The sequence below is a fragment of the Chelonia mydas genome, chromosome 4 (assembly GCF_015237465.2).
Source record: "Chelonia mydas isolate rCheMyd1 chromosome 4, rCheMyd1.pri.v2, whole genome shotgun sequence".
NCBI classification, from domain to species: Eukaryota; Metazoa; Chordata; order Testudines; family Cheloniidae; genus Chelonia; species Chelonia mydas.
In genome coordinates, this window is record NC_057852.1 from 74524058 (window position 1) to 74544525 (window position 20468).

The 20468-nt window shown below is 40.7% G+C and overlaps 1 protein-coding gene and 1 long non-coding RNA gene across 2 annotated transcripts in view; both read right to left on the bottom strand.

Moving 5' to 3' along the window:
- GPM6A (glycoprotein M6A) overlaps positions 1-20468 on the bottom strand; it is a 333975-nt gene that overhangs the window by 239352 nt on the left and 74155 nt on the right. The window lies entirely within an intron of this gene.
- LOC122465715 lies at positions 308-13483 on the bottom strand. The gene is made up of 3 exons (XR_006290737.1): positions 13427-13483; positions 1316-1467; positions 308-352 (listed from the first exon to the last, which is right to left on the bottom strand). It is a non-coding gene; the product is annotated as an uncharacterized LOC122465715 (long non-coding RNA).

A 20468-nucleotide genomic window follows, 5' to 3' on the forward strand; every position in this document is an offset into this window, starting at 1 on the left:
TTTTTACCAGCAGCCTTTTTACACCTTACTATATCCCTAAAAGAGCAGTCTGCCTCTGACTCTGAACTGGTTTTCAGATTACAGATGTAAGAAGTCTAGAAATGGTATACTGACTCCATTCTCTCAACTGTAAACTAATCAACATGACAAACTATGCTAGGCATGAGAGTCTCCTGTGCCACTTAAAAGTATTCAGCACTGTTTTCTTCAACTCTGTTCAATATATTGGAAACTGCAATTAGCAAAATCTTGCTTACCATTTCACATTTCTACTGAAAGGACATTATTCAATGGTCTTTCATTTCTTCTTCTCCAAACACTCCTCTGCCCAGTTATAATATATATCCACATTCTATTCAAGTACAGAGGACTGGGTTAGTGAAGGACTTAATTTTTCATTAAAAGAAAATACAGCAAATGAGACTTTTGTACAATCCAGATGTTCATCAGCAAATGAAATTTTATTTAAATTATGTCCTAGAAGAACATAAAAGTAAGTAAGCCTATAACTACCCCTTAACCCTCTTCACATCCCCAAAAGATCAGAGAAAGGTTTAAAAAACATAATTTAAATTGACTACACAACAACAGACTATAAAAGAACAGTTTATAGATATCCTCCAGGAGTACTGATTTAATGCTGTTGGTTCAGCATACCCTCTGGATCCCTTTTTCCCATAAGTTTTCTATTCCATGCATGTTCCCTCTACATTGCCCCCATTGTTGACTCTATTCCCTTCACTACTGCATCAACTGTAAACTTCTTGCTCTCACATTCACAGCTCAAGTGCCTGGACTCGGAATTCACTTTATATGCAAATATTAATTACAAAGAAATAAAATGATGTTTTGAAAACTCAGCATAATGCAATGATTAACTCGGATAATGCTACCCTGATACTTTAAAACTATAAGCAATGTAAGCTGTGACAGAGTCCAGGAAGCTAGCAGCTGAGCGAGCACTCCAATTACTTAGGTATCAATCAGCTCCCCTAGAGAAGGCTGATTGGGGATGTGAAAGCTAATTGGCTGATCTGGCTGGGAAGCTGGATGAGCCAATTAGCCCATCAGCAGAAGGGTACAAGGACACAGGAAGGAAGTACCAGGGGGAGAGAGGGGTAACCAGGGCTAGCTAAGCTCATTGTGTGCAGAACTCTTAAGAAAGGGATACCTCTGTTCCTCCCCAGCCCTGTGGTAAAGGGCTAAAAGTAGAGAAGACCAGGGCTTAAATTCACCCAGGGGAGCACTCCGGGAAATAAATGTGTGTGGGGTGTGGGTGGGCGTGTGTGTGTGTAAATAAATTACGTGAAATTACCACTCAGTGGAGACAGTCTCAGAGGTTTCTGGGTCACCAGAGGATGGGGCAGAGCATGCCCGACTCTCTTCTTTCTTCTAAGTTAATACAGCACCTAGTTCATGGGGGTCCTGGGTCCATGAGTAGCTTTCTTAAACACTACAGTACTGCAACTAATAAAATAATAAATAATTACATGCAAGCTTGTTGTCAGACTCTTTATTCTTTTCTATAGTTTCTCTGGTGTTGAAGCATATTGATGGCAATAATCAAGCCAAACTAGTCTATAGCCAAGTTGGTCCCAGTTTTGTTTGTTTTCTAACAATATTCTTTAACATTTCCATTTCCATGATCATTTTTCCATGGTCCAGTGAAAAATCTCACTTTTACTAAGAACTATCATTTCATAAGTTCAAAGATGATTTGAGCCTTTTACTTTTAATGCCTTTTAGAGGCAAAACTATCAAATGTTTCCGAATTCTGATATTGGGCTAATTCAGTATTTGAAATTAATTTAAAGTTACCGTATACCTAAACATACCTGTTCAATAAAGTGTTATAAATTAAAATTTCTGTAGCTTTAGATTATGATTAGAGCTGGTCAGTAAAATTCTGAAATAACACTTCATTTCCTTTTGTTTTTTTTTCAAAATGAAATTTTGTTGAAATCAACACATTCCCAGCATTTTCCAATAGAAAAACTTTCAGTCAAAAAAATTTCAATCTCCTTTTCTCAATACTACTATATTAATGTCACCTCTGATTTCATATTTTAATAGCTTTTCTAGTTGATGCCCTAAAATGTAATTCCAAATAGGGTACAGATCGTCCTGAGTACTATTATTAATAACGCTTATTACAGTAGTATCTAAGGACCAGCCAAGAATGGGGGCCCATTGTGCTAGCCACTGTACAAGTACAGAGTCCCTGCCCCAAAGAGCTTGCTCTTTAAAAAGACAAGATAGACATGATGAAGAAAGGAATATAAGACACACGAAGTGTGAACAACTGATGGCAGCAAATGTCAGGTTAGTTCCACAATGTGTGTGTGTGTGTTGTGGGGGGGGTTAGGTAGGAGGGGATAAGTTGGAGGGAAGGGAAAAGAGGTGAGGGGGACTGGGCAGTGGAGAAGAGGGAAAGACGGTCAGGTGTGGAGAAAATCTGATGTAAGAGACTGCAGGGAAAGGGGAAAGAAAGAGTTGAAGCAAAACAGACAATCAGCACAGGGAAGATAAAGTCCTGTCAAAAGTGTAAAAAGTTCTCTGAATTGTCAAAGGTCCCTGCTTTGGCTGCTTCTGCCCCTACAGGCTGGAGTCACTGGCAGGAAACTAGAAACAAGTATTTATAGCCAGGAGACAAGAAACAAATCTACACAAATTCCAGATGACTTGGGGAAGCAGTGCTGCCACTTTTTGTAATTTTTAATCATGAGTCTTGTAACATTTAGGGGCTTTAATAAAAACAACTCCTAGAATCACAAGATTGTATGAGAATCTCGGCTTTTGGGGAAAAAAAAAATGTTCCTAGCCTGGTGAATCAAGTGTATCCTAATGGCTCAGAAACTAGAAGGCAAATAAAAAGAATCCAAAATTAATTATTTTTTTAAAACTCCATGATTTTTAAGCCAGTTTCATGATTTTGGAATGTTTGTGCTTAGCAATACTGTGCAAATCACTCAGAAAAAGGCAGGGAAAGAAGCAGGGTCATAGGCCTGCCCCACACCAGTCTACAGTACAGCTCTGGAATACCAAGAACAGTAATCTGCATGATTCTAATGGCACAGACTACACACCCCACCATGCAGTCTTCTAAGGGACATTCTTTCTCAGTGCTCCCTCAGGGCAGTGCAGAGCTTCACGCTACACGAGTATACACCATTACACAGCTGTGGGCAGGTATAGCCCAGTAAATAAAGAGCAGAGAAGAATGGAACAAAAAAGTGGTATTTACCTAGAGCAAACTAGCAAGGTTTTAAGGGTGATTATGGGGACTGACAAGCCCAGTAAAAGCCATTAAACAGTCAACAACTGCCAATTATTACAGCCATACAGTTTAGCACATGTATCTCCTATTCTAAATCAGAAAAAAAATTGTACTTCCAGTACTACCACAGGCATTGTGACACAGAAATAATCTTGGACTGTATGGAGGTCACAGTGGTATATCTAAAACAGTTGTGGGCAACCTGTGGCCCATCAGGATAATCCTGCTGGCGGGCCGCCAGACAGTTTGTTTACATTTGCACAGCTGCCTGCCTCTCCCAGTGACCGCGGTTCATTGTTCCCGGCCAAAGGGAGCTGCAGCAAGCAGCAGGGGCCTCCCACAGCTCCCATTGGCCGGGAACAGCAAACTGCAGCCATTGGGAGCTGCGGGCGACCGTGCAAATGTAAACAAACTGTCTGGCAGCCCCCATGAGCAGATTATCCTGATGCACCGCATCCGCAGGTTGCCCACCACTGATCTAAAACCTCAGTTTATTGTTAAAGGTTTACATGCCTGATGCTGATGGGCCAGGTGCCCGCACATGCCAGAGTCTCAGACCAATTCACTTTGTATGTGAATATCAAAGAAATGTTAAGTGTTAGTAGGCATTCAAACTAATTCACTCGTATGCAAATAGGAATCAAAGGAACTGTTGATTGTATTATTTTCATCTGTCTATAGCCTGTAGTTTGCTATTACATTAATTCTACATTATGTATACCCTGTAATTAAAAAGATCTAGATCAAAGGTGTGTTAATGCAAGATTGTAGTCAGGTGTTAAAATTTTATGAAAACTAATGAAGGATTGTAATAGCAAAGATAATCCTTCATTAGTTTACACACACACACACACACACACACACACGAACGAAAAGAGTTGTTCTCTGGCATGTCGCGGGAAATTGGGGGTGCCGGTAAGTCAAAAATTCTGGTTAACTAAGAGGGAGGGAGTTTGGGTGCAGGAGGGGCCTAAGGACTGGGGCACGGGAGTGGGCGCAGGACGCGGGCTCTGGGAGGGAGTTTGGGTGCGGGCAAGGGTTCGGGGAGGGGGTTGGGGCACGGGAGAGGTTTTTGGGTGCCAGATCCAAGCGGCACTCAGCTTGGGCAGCTCCCTGGAAGCAGCCAATGGGAGCTCTGGAGCCAGTGCTCAGGGCAGTGGCAACGCATGGAGTCCCTGTGGCCGATCCTCCGCCTAGGAGCCAAGGGACATGTCGCCACTTCCGGGGAGCCAGGTAGGAAGCCTGCCAGCCCCACACCAACCGGACTTTTAATGGCCAATCAGTAGTGCTGACCGGAGCCGCCATGGTCCCTTTTCAACCAGGTGTTTAAAAAAATATACGTTTTCTAATGATAAATAATTGGGAGTATTTACATCAAATTGCTTCTAAATAACTTGGCCCAAATTCTTCCTGAGTGGATGTAAGCAATGCAAGCACCCCCCAGCTGTCACTGAAAATAATGGGACCTGTATTGGGGGCAGAAGCTGGCCCTAGATTAGTACGGTTTCTGATCTTCAGTAGGTGCTGACATACAAAAAACTATTGTGTAAAGTTAAAACGATATGAGTTGGTTTGGTCATCCTTGTAAACATAATTATTGTATAAGTTTTCTACATGAACTGAGTGAGTGAAATACCAGAGAATATCTTGCTCAATTGAATGTAAAAAGGTTAGCTTTGCAGTGTTTTGCATCAGCTTACATTTCTCAGGCTACTTTAACAGGGAAAAAGGATAGACACTTTCAGTTTATTAAGTAAATAAGCCAAGATTCTTCTTTACATTCCTTGGTCCTCCAAATCAGGAAAGACCCATAGCAAAATGCTTATGGGGCCACAAAGCCAGTGCTAATCAGGGAGCAGAGAGGTGTATCAGCAATGGAGAGACACTAACCTAATAATTAGAGTTGTGTGGAGAAAAGCAATTCCATTTTGCAGATGATTTTACTATTTAAAAATTTGGTTTAGTTCTAATTCAAAACAAGAGCATTGAGCTTGTCACTAAGTAATGAGCTTTTAATGGTGGCTCTGTACATAAACAATAGATATTATAAAGACGTTTAGTTAACTACGCATATTATTCAGTTAGAATATTCGTCTACATCTTTTTCTGCAGAAGAAAAAAAAAAGCTGTATCCATATGCAGTGGCTCTCTCTTGGTCGTGACCACTGAAGCTGATGGGGGAGAACTGATGTGAAAACACATTACAATATTCGTATTTGGGGTTGTTGTTTTTTTAACATTAAAGATTTGTTAAACTCCAGCTTGCTTTATGATAACAATGCTACCAGTTAGAGATTTCCCGTTAGCATATTGATGCACCTTTGCCTGATAGTTCTTTTGGGCTCATCCAAATTGCTCACAAAAAAACAGTCTAACAGAAAATGAGAGGCTGTCCAATGCCCATAGTAACTTATACAAATAAGCTCACGTGTTCGCAATCTGACTGAAGAAGCATCAACTATCTAATACTTCAGCTATTTCATAAAGGAGAATTTTTAAAAAGGGATGATTCACCAAGTATAATCTTCATTATAACTCACCACAGTCCTGCAGCTATGGCAGCTTGGATTCTCTGCAGTGCAAATTTATACATTCAAAAGGTGCTGTTTCTTTTCTAATTAAGCTTTGTATGATTGGAGAACATTTCAGCCAGCATTAAAACAAACCTCAAACATAGGAATTTTTTTCAGACAGAGATTATTTACATTTTTATCTAATGATTTGTGTTGTAACTGACATGCAGCACACTGCAGTATGAGGTGTAGTATAGAGAACTCCCTTGTGATTCTCTCCCCCGCCTCCCTACAGTGATTTTTCTTTATATCAGGACTTGTGCACCTAAGGAAACGGGAAAGGATTTGATCCCCTTTGCTTATTATTTGTCTGCAGCTACTAGCTCTTCTGAATTTTATTGCAACTACATTTCAGTAGTACTATTGCAATACAGAATTGGGGCAATAGAGTCAAAAGAGCATAACAGAGCAAAAATAAATATGGTGCAGTAGTGGAAAGACAGAGATTCTTGAAATTGGAGGCACCGGTCCACTTTTTTTTCTGAAACCTGACTGCTTTTGAGACATCTCCCTCCTTCCTTTGACAGAGGTGAGAATCCAAAGGACACCACTATGCATCTGTGATCACTGTGGAGTTAGAGGCCATGTCTACATTGCCATTTATGTTGGCAAAACTATGTCACTCAGGAATGTGAAAAAACAACCCGCTGAGCGACACAAGTTTCGCTAGCATATGTGCTTGTGTACACAGCGCTACGTTAGCAGGAGAGCTTCTCCCCCCGACGTAGCTACCACCACTTGTTTAGGTGGTTTTATTATGTCGTCAGGCGAGCTCTCTCCTGTCAGCATAGGGTGACTACACGAGCGCTCTTACATCAGCGCAGCTGTATCGGTACAGCTGTGCCACTGTACGTTTGCTAGAGTAGACATGGCCAGAGACCCAAGTCATATTGTCCAGATAACAAAAGTTCATTCCAATTCTGAATACGTGCAATGAAATGGAAATACATTACCTGTCCACATGACACTGACTCACTTTTAATAATGCTGTGCAGAGCCATAAAACCCTGCAATTTATTTTAACATAATATGTTTACTAAAGTGAAGATGTCTTGACAGTTGGGTTTTGTTTTAACATAAAAACCTTCCTCAAGAGAAGTAAACTTCTTTTCTTTAATGAATAATCTACAGTAAGCATTCAAAAAAATGTACAAATTTCCTACCCTCCATCCGTAATTTAACCTTGTGCAGTTTACATCAATATGAAAAAGTGAATGCTAGTCATATTCATTTTTACTTGTCCAGGGAAGTTTTAATTCTACTTCTTTTCATTCTTCCTTAAAACCATGCCCTCTTTTTCTACAACCTGAGGCTAAGCACTGCTATCAGACTAAGTATACTCTTGGCATCTTCAGATCTGCTAACATCATGAAATCCTAATGGGCATAGAAAAAAAAAAACAAAGGGAAAATAAAGGAAGGATTTCTGTTCTCCTTGAAGTGCAAGGATGCCTGTCCAAAATCAGCTTCCAATGAGAGAAAGCCTATAAAAAGCAAAGCACAGCAGATAAACCTACTTGAAAATCTCCATTTCCATGACAACAGAAAGCACATCATTGAGAGACACTATATTTTTCCAAAGCTTGTTTGACATAACACAAAAATCTACTCATTACAAACATTTTCACATAAACAAGGAATTTCATTTAATAGAGCCTCTTTCCCCCCTCAAATTATATAAATGAATAAGACAAATGGTTTGCTTTTCGTAAGAAGATAATGCATACAAAACCACAACATGCAATATGTGTGGGGAAGAAACACAGCTACTGTAAACTAATACATCCTTTCTTGAGTTATAAAATTCTATATCTACAGAAAAAACTCCTGTCCTCCTTCCACGGGTGGTTATCCAATTTATTTTAAAAACAAATGGTACATAAGCTGCAATTATTTCTACTACACTGTACATACATGAACTCACACATTTTATATATATATTGTATACAGAGAGAGTGTGTGTATTAGGGTTTATCTACGTGGGGAAATTTACTGACAGTACTATGCAGGTATAATTATATCAGTATAACTCCCCATATAGATACTCTCATTTAGAATGACAGTAGCCTTTTTCAAACAATTAAGCTTTCCTATGGCATCCTCCTCCTTACTAGCCTCCCTGATTTCCACTTCACTCATCTCCATTCTATCCAGAATGTGGTAGCTAAAAATCACCTTCCTGGCTGGCTGGCTGGGCCATTGAATCCTTGCACTGGTTTTCCCTTGCCATCGATCTCAAGTTCAAGCTTCTCCTTCTTAAATTCAAGATCTTGAACAACTTATTCATTGCCTAGATCTCTAATCTCATTTCTTCCTATTCTCCTTCTTACTGTATTTGCTCAGCTCAAATATCCCAACTCAGTGCTCACTTTGTATCTTTTTCAGGTGCTCATCTTCATGCTTTCTTACACGTTGACCAACAAACCTGGAGCTCCCTTTATTCCCTCTTGTGCAAGGCAGCCACCCTTCTTTCTGTCTTCAAGACCCTACTTAGAATCCATTTCTCCTTTCAATATGGCCATTGTTATGACACATAGGCCAACATTTTCAAAAATGGGTGTCTAAAATTAGGCTTCATTTTCAAAAGTGCCTAGCACCTAGCAATGATCAAAGTTATTGAAAGTTACTGGGTGTTCTGATCATACATTCAGGTATTTCCATATGGATTTGGAAACTCTTGGCACTTAGTTTTGTAATATTTTGGACCCAAGTTCCATGTCCTATACTTTTTTTAATTAAACCTGCAGCACCCTAAAATGACTCCAGAAGATCAGAGTGAGGATGCCTGCAACTATTGTTTTGTCACTACTTAGAGTGCAAGCTCTGTGGTGCAGGGACTGTTTCTTCCTCTGTTTCCCTCTCTCTCTGCCAGAGGGGAGAAAGGATTTGAATAGGGGCTTCCCACACCTCTCAAGTGAGTGCTCTAATAAATGGATTATGGGATATTGTGATATGGGGCTCCCACAATCTCTCCTGCTGAAGCTGCTCCACTGTGGATAAATACCTAAAGAGTCAATGGCACACAGAAAGAGGGAGAGAGAGAAAATGAGAGTGACTCTACAGCCAGGTGCTTAGGGCACCCATATGGAAGGTAAAAGACCCAGGGTCCAGTGCCCCTGCTCCAATGACTCTTTATCTACCGTAGAACAGTGAGAGATTGAGAGAGACCCACCTAAGAATATCCCATAGCCCAGTGATTCGAGCACTCGTCTCAGAGATGTGGGAGTCCCCTGTTCAAATCCTTTCTCCCCTCCAACAGAGAGAAGGAAATGAATCTGAGTCTCCGACATCACAGGTGAGTGCTCTAACCACAGGGCTAAAACTTATAAGATGGGCACCACCTCCTTCTCCTCTTCCAGACATTGTGTATGGAGCAAGGCAGGTGCTAACTCATTCTCACAAGAAATGACTTAGGCGCCTCAGCTACCTGCCTCTAGGAGAGGGGCTATGTGGTTGTGGATTGTTAACAAAGATAGATGGTTCCCTGCAGCCCAGACTTAGGTGTCTACCTCTGTGACAGGGGAGGAGCTTAGGACACATCCTCTCCTCAGCATCTCACATTGGCTAGCTTAGGCAGCTCCCCACCTAGCATGCTAGCTTTTGTGGATCCTGTGACGTTGCACGCCATATGATTTTATGAAAATATGCTAATAAGTGTAATTATAATGTAACTCGAATATGCTTCATGAAAATATAACTTTGAGGTCCTATTATAATTATGAAAAGTGTGGGCCATTAATGGTGGTTTAGAATCTTGATGGCTCCCATCAACTAGGGCAATTGACTGTAGATGACTCTGTTTACTTGCAAGCCTTCCTGAGAGTCAGTCTGGGAAGAATGAAGGCTTGGGGTCTTACAGCACATGTGACCATGTCACCTAGTACTTGAATCCATCTTTAACCTGGTGCTTTTCCATTTAGGAGGAGGGGTGGGGACCCAGAGAGAAAAAAGATTCCCCCCTTGTGCCAAAGTCATATAAGGGGGTGGAACAGAACAAAGGAGGCTGCAGTCATGAGAAATCCCCTAGCTATCACCTGAGCTGAAACAAGGAATGTACCAGGGGAAAGAATTGGGCCCAGACTAGGAAGAAATCTAGTCTGTGAAAGAAGGTTATTGGAACATCTCTGAGGGTGAGATTTACCTGCATTTAGTTTCCTACTGTATTAGGCTTAGACTTGCGCATTTTTGTTTTATTTTGCTTGGTAACTTACTTTGTTCTGTCTGTTATTACTTGGAATCACTTAAATCCTACATTTTATATTTAATAAAATCACTTTTTGCTTATTACTGAACCCACAATTAGTGACTAATACCTGGGGAGCAAATAGCTGTGCATATCTCTCTATCAGTGTTACAGAGGGCAGACAATTTATGAGTTTACCCTGTTTAAGCTTTATACATAGTAAAATGGATTTATTTGGTGTTTGGACCCCATTGGGAACTGGGTATCTGGGTGCTAGAGACAGGAGCACTTCTTAAGCTGTTTTCAGTTAAGTCTGCAGCTTTTGGGGGACGTAGTTCAGACCTGGGTCTGTGTTGGAGCAGACTGGCGTGTCTGGCTCAACAAGGTAGGGTTCTGAAGGCCCAAGCTGCCAGAGAAAATGGGCTCAGAGGTGTCTCAGCACATCAGGTGGCAGTCCTCTGGGGGTCACTGTGACCCACCCCGTCACAGTGGCGTAGTTGAGCAGGATCTGTGCACAGCTGATTGCTTTGAGATGCTGGTAGTGATTTTAAGTGAGTTTTAAGTGTGCTGGCTGGAGAACAGACAAAGTGGTTACTTGTTTGATATTTTCTTTTGCTTATTTCGGGTAATCCAAGCCGCCACAGATCCAATTCTTAGGCACGTCTTTCTCCCCATGTATATAGGGACCCTATGCACCTAAGTCAGGTTTTGTGGATCCTGTTGTCATTCCTGTGATTTTCTAGGCACCTATAAGTTAGGCGTTGCAATGCTTAGTACTGAACACTGCAACATCTAAGTTTCTTTGTGGATCCAGGTCTTGGACAGAAGAGGGAAACTGAGATTCAGCTATTTTTGGGTAGAGAAGCTAGTATTGAACCTTGTTTTGCTATTTTTGTTCAAGTTTCTCCTAAAGCAGTGGTCACCAGCCCATCGATCGATCCTGGAGCCTCTGCCAGTCTATCACAATCTCCAGGCCACTAAAAGTCCAGCAGTGCAGTGGGACTCACACCCCCTCACCCTCTCCTGCACCTCAACGCTCTGCCCCAGCCCGGAGCTCTCTCCTGCACCCAAACTCCCTCCCAGAACTTGCACCCCTCACTCCTGCACCCCAACCCCTGCTCAGGCTCAGCCAATGCACACCCCACAGTTGAGAATGTTACACTGATTCATGACAATCCCTGAAGGATTTTGGATCTATAAACCACAAATGACACTAATAAAAAGTAAAATTCATGAAATGCCCAGTGGATTCTATGAGATTAGGCACAGTGTGACCATATGACCTCTGCACCCAAACTCCCTCCCAGAGCTTGCTCCTTCACCAGGCTCAGCCTGGAGCCCCCTCCCACACTCCGAAACCCCTTCACCCCAGCCTAGAGCTTGCATCCCCTCCTGCAACTCAACCCACTGCCCCAGACTGGTGAAAGTGAATGAGGGTGGGAGAGCAAGCAACTGTGGGAAGGGGAATGGAGTGATCAGGATGCGGCCTTGGGGAAGGGGTGGGCAGATCCTGGGTTGAACTTAAATTCAGAAAGTGATCTTGTGTGTAAAAAGGGTGGAGACCACTGTCCTAAAGCAAAGCCAAAAGAAGAGGCTAGGTTTTACTACAGGTATATGCAATTTGTGTCTATTCAGAGCAAGATGGGAATTTCACCTGCTTACATGTGCATAGATTCAGTGTCTTTGGACATTATCTAGGTAAGATGATACTCATCCCCAAAAACCATAAATGCACACCTGTTCGTTAATGTATTAAGGGATCCAAGTTCTGTATAGAAAATTAGTCAATACCAAATTAGACTGGATCCTACAAGACCCTGATTGACTTCACTCAGAACAATACGTGCACAACTTCTTGAACAGTCAGACCCTTAATTAGAATCTGAAGAACCACCAGTATGTGGTATTAAGTAACATTTTGCAAAGGAACTTCGATGTCTTTTGATGAACATACGGAGGATATAAATATTATGTGGTTAAATAAGTTAGCAAAAATAATATGATGAAATCTGGCATTTAGTATGCAGGTAATTATTCTCACTACCCTGCTAGTTTATATTCTAAAAATGGACTTGAATGTCAAATAATCTTGCTTTGTAGGATTTCCATTCATTTTGGTCCTGTAAGATACAGAATAATGTCTCTCCAGGACAGTGAAAATGTGTGTGAAGCACTTTGCAAAAGTAGCAAAAGTATAAGGCCCCCCTGGCTAATTGTTGCTCAGCAATACATCACTTATACAGGTAGTACAAAAACGCAAATCACAGAGAACTGAGTTTTTACCCACAATGGAAAAAGGCATCAATCACCAAACAGAAGCAGCAGCAACAGCAAGAAATTTCAAACCCTTGGTTTGAAGCCTGTTTCCCATTCCCCCTACCTTTAAATAAAATAGGCACCTGACCTCTGCTTATCAAATAGGGTAAGGGAAAAAGGAGTCTCTCTCGCTACATTAATTAGCCTGAAAAGGCAGAATGGCACAGTTCTTTACCTCTTAATCCTCTCTCACTTCAACTCATCCAGTGCATTACAGTATTTGGCATTTATACAAGAAATTACTAGTAAGGATATTTTAGATACACTTATTATGAAAAGGTAGGCACTTTGACAATAAATTACAGCTTCTTTCTAATATGATCATAGCAATAGTGAAAGAATCCTTGCATATTTTAACTTTTTCAGGAAAATGTTGTAAGTGTGATCTTGTTACACGTTTCAAATAAATATACACAAGACAGTAAAAATTAAAACGGGACTATTTTATTTGCTCCCTCCCCAACTCTAAAAGGGTGAGGAGAACATACAAAAGACTACTGAGACGCCAGTTCAATATAAAAAACAAAATCCCAGAAAAGATTAAATTCTAGAATACATCTTGACTGACCTGTAAAATTCTAGCCTCTCATGTGCGACCTTAGAATGTGTTTCTTTTTGAAAGCATAAGCAAGTTAAATTCTACCTTGAAGGAATATGTGAAGTGATCTTAGAGCTCAAAGGCACAAGACAGCTGTCTTGCTTGAAAGGGCTGAGAAGATCTGCACATTCACTTATGCCTGCAATTCATAAAAGTAGGAAACCTCTTGGCTCTACTAACAGCTCAAACACAATTACGATGCTAGCTATCTACCGAGCACAAATGAGTTTTATCCTCAAACACCTGTAAGGTACAGAAATATCATTAGCTTCATTTTACAGACAGGAAACTAAGGCAGAGAGAGATTATGGCAAAGATTATCAAAAGTTATTTCAGGTACCTCAGATTCAGGGTGTTCCATTTGAGACACCTTTTCAGAAGGTAGATATGCTCACAACTTTCTGAAAATCATGCCCTTTCAATATGTCTTAAGTTGGGCACCAAAAAAAATGGAAGCACCTGATATCAGCAGCCACTTACTTTTTAATGAATTGAACCCTGTGAGCCTCAGTCCAGAGCCTTAACCACAAGATCTTCCTTTTTTCACCTTTAGCTTCTAAGAGAGATGTGAAATAATAAAAACAGAATTTTATAAAATCACTACCATTAACCGGAACTTTGTTTCCTCTAAATTAAATTAAAATATAGATTATATCATTATAAATATATATTAAACTAAATCATACACCTTTCAGTTAATCTTCAAATAATAAAGGAGCAAAAGTCCAGTATTTTTCATTTTTCTTCCATTCTGAGGCCTGTGCCTGGTACCTAAAGCAACCTTGAGACATTAAAAAATACCAGTAAAAAAGAAAATGCATTATAGCATGTGGCAGTGTAAAGGTTTCATGGTAACTTATTTGGAATGATCTATAGTATGGAACATTTGAGTGACTGTAAGAGCTATTGTGCAGTTCTTCTCAGACCTTTGAAGCAAGGCTTGCTGGGTCAATTGAAGCATTTTATTTTTATTTAAATCGTTTTTTTATCCTAATAAGCATAAATTTCTAAAGACATGCTATTTTGAACTATAAAACCAGAATTTTTCAGTAAATAGTTGTCAAAATGGGAAGTTTCAACAATTTTGAAACTTTTTTCAACCTTTTTTTGAGTCAAGAAATTTGCTGAAACAGACCTTTTCCCACAAAAAAATTCAGTTTCAATTAAAAGGCATTTTTTTTTCTGAAAATCATTTGGTCAAATAATTCCCATCCTGCTGTAGAATCTATTTTTATTAAGTGATTGTGTACACTTACAAATACAGATATATTTCAAAGTCAGTACAGCGAGCTGGTGATTTTTGTTGATCAGTGGGCTCTGAATGATTTGATAAAAAGCTTGAAATGGTGAAAATAGTTAAAATAGCTAAATTTGTAACAAAGAAACATGATAGGATATCAACTGCATTCAATCATGTTTACTGTACATTTCTGTCAGGTATATCACTAAGTAGTGCCAAATTATTCCCATTTCCGGGGCCAGCAAGTTTTTGTCAGTTAACTCAAGAAAGAGATCCCCTTCATACAGGTTTACTTTTACTTGGAGCCACACAGTTTTAGTCTAGATTAACAATACAGTCCTCTGTCACCTTGTTTATTTAAGGTGATCAAGGTGTTTATTCTAATGCATGTTTAAATGTCCTCAGGGCATTTTTTTTGTTTCACCTGTATGAGGACAGATCAAGATCCATCTCCTTTTCCCTCTACCACCCTCTTGATTTCCCGAACTGGCACAATGCCTACAGCTATCTTTCCTAAACAATTGTTAAAACAGGATCTAGTGACTCTGAAAGCCTATTTCAAAAATAGTGTTTTGTACAATATTTTCATAGGTATAATTGTTTTAATGCCACACCACTTGCTGGCCTGCCTTTCCTTTTGAATATCACTGCTCAATTAAGTGGCCCTTTTCCCATTAATTAAATAGCCATGATTCCTGTGGCCAGTTCCCACCTAGAGCACATTATGACCTAGCATCAAGTGCCTGAGAGATTATTTCCAATGCTTTTTTGTCCCATTTTGAGACAGCTCTAGAATCACCAATTTTAAGTGAACATAACACAAGTGACTGGTTGGGTTTTTGCACTCGAGAGCTCTACAAGTCTGCATTACCTTCACTGAATACTTCATCAGTAAATAACACTTCCTTCTGCCCTTCCTTTTCTCCTCCTACTACCCTTTTTAAGGATCAAAATAGAAAAAAGGGAGAAGGTCAAGAATAGGATTAAAATGAAAAAAAGGGATAAAAAAACCCCACAAAGCCAAACATTTTCAAAACTAAAATTTTCATTAGAAATCTTCATTAAAAATATTTTCACAAAAAGATTTAATTAAAAATTTCTTTTTTAAAAATCTTCCAGAATTAACATTATTTCAATAAAAAAGAGCTCAGAAGAAACACCATTTTTGAGCAGCTCGACTAGTTAAGAAACTGAAGCTGTATCTTTGTCTACATATTCTAGAAAAGGCAACCATATGTCTACTCCTTTTGTTCATCTATGGATAGCAATTTCCCCATTACTAGTATGTCCCTAATCATTATCACCCAGGTCAAAGTATCAGGACTTATTTTCCAGTGGCCTGCCACCAGGACATGGGAACTCAATTTCCCCCTTTAATGCTATATATCTGTTTGAATGACAGCCTGAGAATAAAGGCAGAAGGCTCCCAAAGGAAGCCTCCTGTAGTTATCATCAACATTTAAGAAGAAACATGGATCCTAAGGAACTGAATTTGGGAGCATCATTGCCAGAAATGGACAAAATGGACCTGCTTTGCCTCTATTCCAGCAGTTCTCAAACTGTGGGTCGGGATCCCAAAGTGGGTCATGACCCCATTTTAATGGGGGTCCCCAGGGCTGGTGGTAGACTTGCTGAGGCCTGCGGCCAAAACCTGAGCCCCACCACCTGGGTTCAAAGCTGAAGCCTGAGGGCTTCAGACCTTGGTAGCAGGGCTGAGATTACAGGCCCCCTGCCTGGGGCTGAAGCCCCAGGCTTTGCCCCTCCTTCCCCAGCCTGGGACAGCAAAGCTAAGGCTTTGGCTTACACACACACACCCCCCGCCAAGGACAGTGGGGGCTCAGGCTTTGGCCCCCCCCTCCTGGGGTCATGTAGGAATTTTTGTTGTCAGAAGGGGGTCGTGGTACAATGAAGTTTGAGAACCCCTGGTCTATTCCACCAACACCCATCAGTAACCACAACTAGACTTTGACAGAGCTCAGATACCGTTTGGTAAAGAATTAAATAAATAGTGATTGATGTCCCTTGATTCTCGTAGAGTGACAGCTATCCAAACTCTTCACCATACTAATTGTCATTACCCAGGTGTTAATTGCTTTTCTCATTCCTTGTCTCACACTAACATGTATTTGGGAATCTCAGCTGTAATTTTTCCATTAATTGGACACCTACATATTCGTGATATGAGGCCTTTTGAACTGTTTTGGGTTGCTAATGAAGTCTCAAATAAAAATAAGTTCCGGGACTCTATTGATGTCCTCCTTTTTTTGTTCAATGACAAAATGTACTACTTACTTATATTGGTTGCGTGGGGCTTTATGGTTTTGTGTTCTTATTTTAATGACATTTTAATTATTAAATAAATGGTGCTAGAATGTTATGTCAACCTTCAAGTTAAATTTGTTTATCTGCTTATTGGAAGCCCAAAGTTTTGATTACATACATTAAAACAAAAAGTTATTTAGGCTGCAAAGTGAAGCATTTGAATGTGGCTCACTACAGATTCTGTTACTCTCTTTTATAAAAACTTATTACCCTCAGAATATAGACGTGAGATTAAGGGAGTTGTTCCCAAAAACAGACTCTACGGTTCCTTCCTGTGAAGAACTGCATTGTCACCAGATACACTCTGGATAAATGAGAGTTGAACTTTCAACATGCCATCTAGTTCAGAGGTTCTCAACCTTTTCCTTTCTGAGGCCCCCCCCCGCCAACATGCCATAAAAACTCCACGGCCCACTTGTGCCACAAGAGCAGCTTTTCTGCATATCAAAAACAGGGCCGGCGTTAGGGGGTAGGAAGCAGGGCAATTGCCAGGGCCTCCCACAAAGCTACATTGCTCAGGCTTCAGCTTCAGCCCCAGGTGGCAGGGCTCAGGGGCCTGGGCTTCAGCCTCATGTGGTGGGACTTTGGCTTTCTGCCCTGGGCCGCAGAGAGTCTAATGCTGGCCCTGCTTGGAGGCCCCCCTGAAACCTGCTCAAGGCCCCCTAAGGGGGCCCCAGACCCATGGTTGAGAACCACTGATCTAGTTAACTCTCACTCTGTGCTACAGGAGCTTCCTAAAGCAGACAGGAAAGCTTTATCCTCTTAGGTTAAACAACCCTCCTCCCCCCAGAAAAACCCAAAAGGGCTCAAATCCTTCTCTTCTGTGACTGAAGGAAAGTGTGATCAAGAAGGTTCTCCCTTGAAGGGCATGGAGTGAGGGATCCCATCATTCCTTACACCTTCCCTAAGGACGTACTGAAATGACTTCACTGGGGGGGGGGGTCTGTCAAGAAATTGTGGTCACTGGATGGGGGAGGAAAGGGCAGCTGAATAGGAGAAGGTGAAGAGAGGGAACATCCACATTCTGAGGCGTTGTCCCTTGAGGGAAACACCATTAATTCCTGAGAGTCCCTTCCTCAGTTTCTAGTGAGCATCTGCAGAGGAACACACCCAATGGTAGCATGGTTCCTGCTGGAGCTGAGGAGCCATTGAAGAGAAGGGCCACACACATACGCGGGAAGGCAGGATAGCTTATCTTATCTGGAGGTGTCCTTGGGTGTCTCTCATTAGAAATGTGATGTCCTGAAAACTCCACAAGCTTCACCTCATGGAATCGTCAGTCCCCTTTGACTCCTTCCACACTGAAGGGGATCATCTGGCCCAGGGTCTTGAGCTGCACTTTCCTTTATTTTTTATATGATCCACCTAAAGAACCTACAAACTCTCAGCTTGTGCTTTTAGCATGCATATCTTAATACCCTTGCAAGATCCCTATACCCGTATATAATTCCCATATAGGGACTCAGAATTTCTTCACTATTAGAAGCTTGATGTGTGGTGTAATACTTGTGCTCTGATCATATCTTGCTAAGTGTGTTGTTTTCCACAAAAATTTGAGATGGGGAAAAATGCAATAGTTGAAAAAAACTATACCCTCATTTGTTTTCTGCAGTTTGCTTTCCGCTAGCCTCAGGTACATGTTTATCTGGGATACAGATCTCCCATAAATTTGTTTTTCTGTGATTGAATCCATTGGAGGATACAGCTAACCTGATTTTAATGCAAGTCTAAAAAAATAACTGGTTTCTGTGAAAGGACTCAGATGAATAAAAAGCACTTACAGGTAACAACAGTATACCTACTGTCCTTTAATATTGCCACAAATCAACTAATTGCTGCTGGCTGCTACACCACAATTCCTTCGAAACAATGTTGCTGAATTCACCCATTGCCAATGGCAGTCAGATTTTCTTCACACTGAATATCATTAAGTACAGACAGCCTGACTGGCTTCTAATATGTCGAAGCTATGCATTTATGTGACAGCATTTTATATGCAGAGAACATTGTTTCTTCATTAATATTTGTGTGGTGCTTTAAAACACAGTGTGCTGTGCAAAAAAAAGTGTTATCATGACTTCTGTAAATGTGGATGTAGGTAAATGGGCCTGATCTTCCTCTCACTTACCTTCATAAATTGGAAGTAACTCAATTTAAACCCATGAAGTTAACTGGTGTGACAGGACAGCCAGGGCCACAGGGTCCAATTTCAACCTCAAATATGCTGATATAAATCAGCAGGAACTGTACTGACGTCAATAGAGTCATCCTGCAGTAAAACTGATCAGAATCAGCCCCACCGACTTTAAAATCAGTTTAAAAATGCTTTTGTCAGTCTTCCCCCTTTTTATAACACACATCCATTTTTATAATAGCCAAGGGCCCTCATGGCTGTGCAAGGAGGTGCTTAAATCACTTGTCTTGGGTAAATGAAGTCACAAAACCAAAACCTGTGCAATCATAGCACAACACAGTATTTCCCATCTCTCTCCTCTTCCCCACAAGCAGGAAAAAGTAGCCCTTAAGAGAACATGTAAAACAGAAATTAAATGTAAATAAATTCTGACATATGCAATAAGATGTTGCCTGTGGAATTAGCAAAAAGTATGTTTTCATGGTAAAAGTAAACATACAACATATGGAGCAATCACATGACCGAAACCAAATTTATGTTTTTTCTCTACATTCCTATTTACTATGGCTAGGGATATGATTTAGGCATGGGAATTTTTAGTAAGAGTCATGGACAGGTCACAGACAATACACAAAAATTCATGGCCCATGACCTATCCATGACTTTTACTAAAAATACCCTGACTAAATCTTAAGCAGGTTGCTTTGGGGGGTGCCAGGGCAGCTGCTGGGTGGGGGGCGTCTGGAGGGGCTGCTGCTGGGGGAGAAGCCGAGGGAGCTTCTGCTGTGGGGGAGGGGTAAGCCGAGGGAGCTGCTGTTGCGGGGGGGCGCTCACTAGTGAAGACATAGCATTAGGCTAAGTGTTTGTTCCTTTGTATAACTTTTTAAATACAGATACAGAGTCAATATTCATAACTTCAGATACAAAAATGATACCGGCATACAAATAGGATAATCATATTCAGCTAATCCTAACCTTTTAAATGACATCTCACATGACTTATCTTGCATAAAGCACATTATAATTATGCCATAATCATATCATAATAATATCACTGTGAAGAATATGGGGTGCAGTGTCACATCCACCACATCCCAACAGAGATGTCTAGGACTCTCCTCTTCCCTTTCTGAAGCCTCTGATAACAGAGAAGAGGTATAAGAAAGGGAGAATGTTGATATGTAGGAGAGAGGGGAGGCTTTGAAAAGGGAGTGAGCATCTGAAAGCTTCAAGCAAGAGAAGACATGGTAACAAAGAGGGAAACACAAGGCCCTTACAAAATTCCCTATAAAGGTCAGAGTACTGACACATTATATCACCACGGTTACTAGAGAAATACTACTACATTTTCAATGTTCCAGCATGTATTCAGTGACAGGTGTGTCACCAAAACAAAACAAAAAACAAAAAACAAAACAAAAAAGGTGATGAGCATTGACTCTTACTATTGTGTGCTTCCATTTGTGCAGATTGTGTTTTACAAAAATGGCCCATCTTGATTATCACTACAAAAGGTTTTTTTTCTCTCCTGCTGGTAATAGCTTACCTTAACTGATCACTCTCATTATAGTGTGTATGGTAACACCCATTGTTTCATGTTCTCTGTGTATATAAAATCGTCCTACTGTATTTTCCACTGCATGCATCCGATGAAAGCCCACGAAAGCTTATGCTCAAATAAATTTGTTAGTCTCTAAGGTGCCACAAGTACTCCTGTTCTTCTTTCTAAAGACTGAGTTCTTTGCAAATACAAATACTGTGGAAGTTCTGTCTCTTTAAGAGTTGCAGCTGTACATTTTTTTTTTTTTAAGCGGAACCCATGCCTT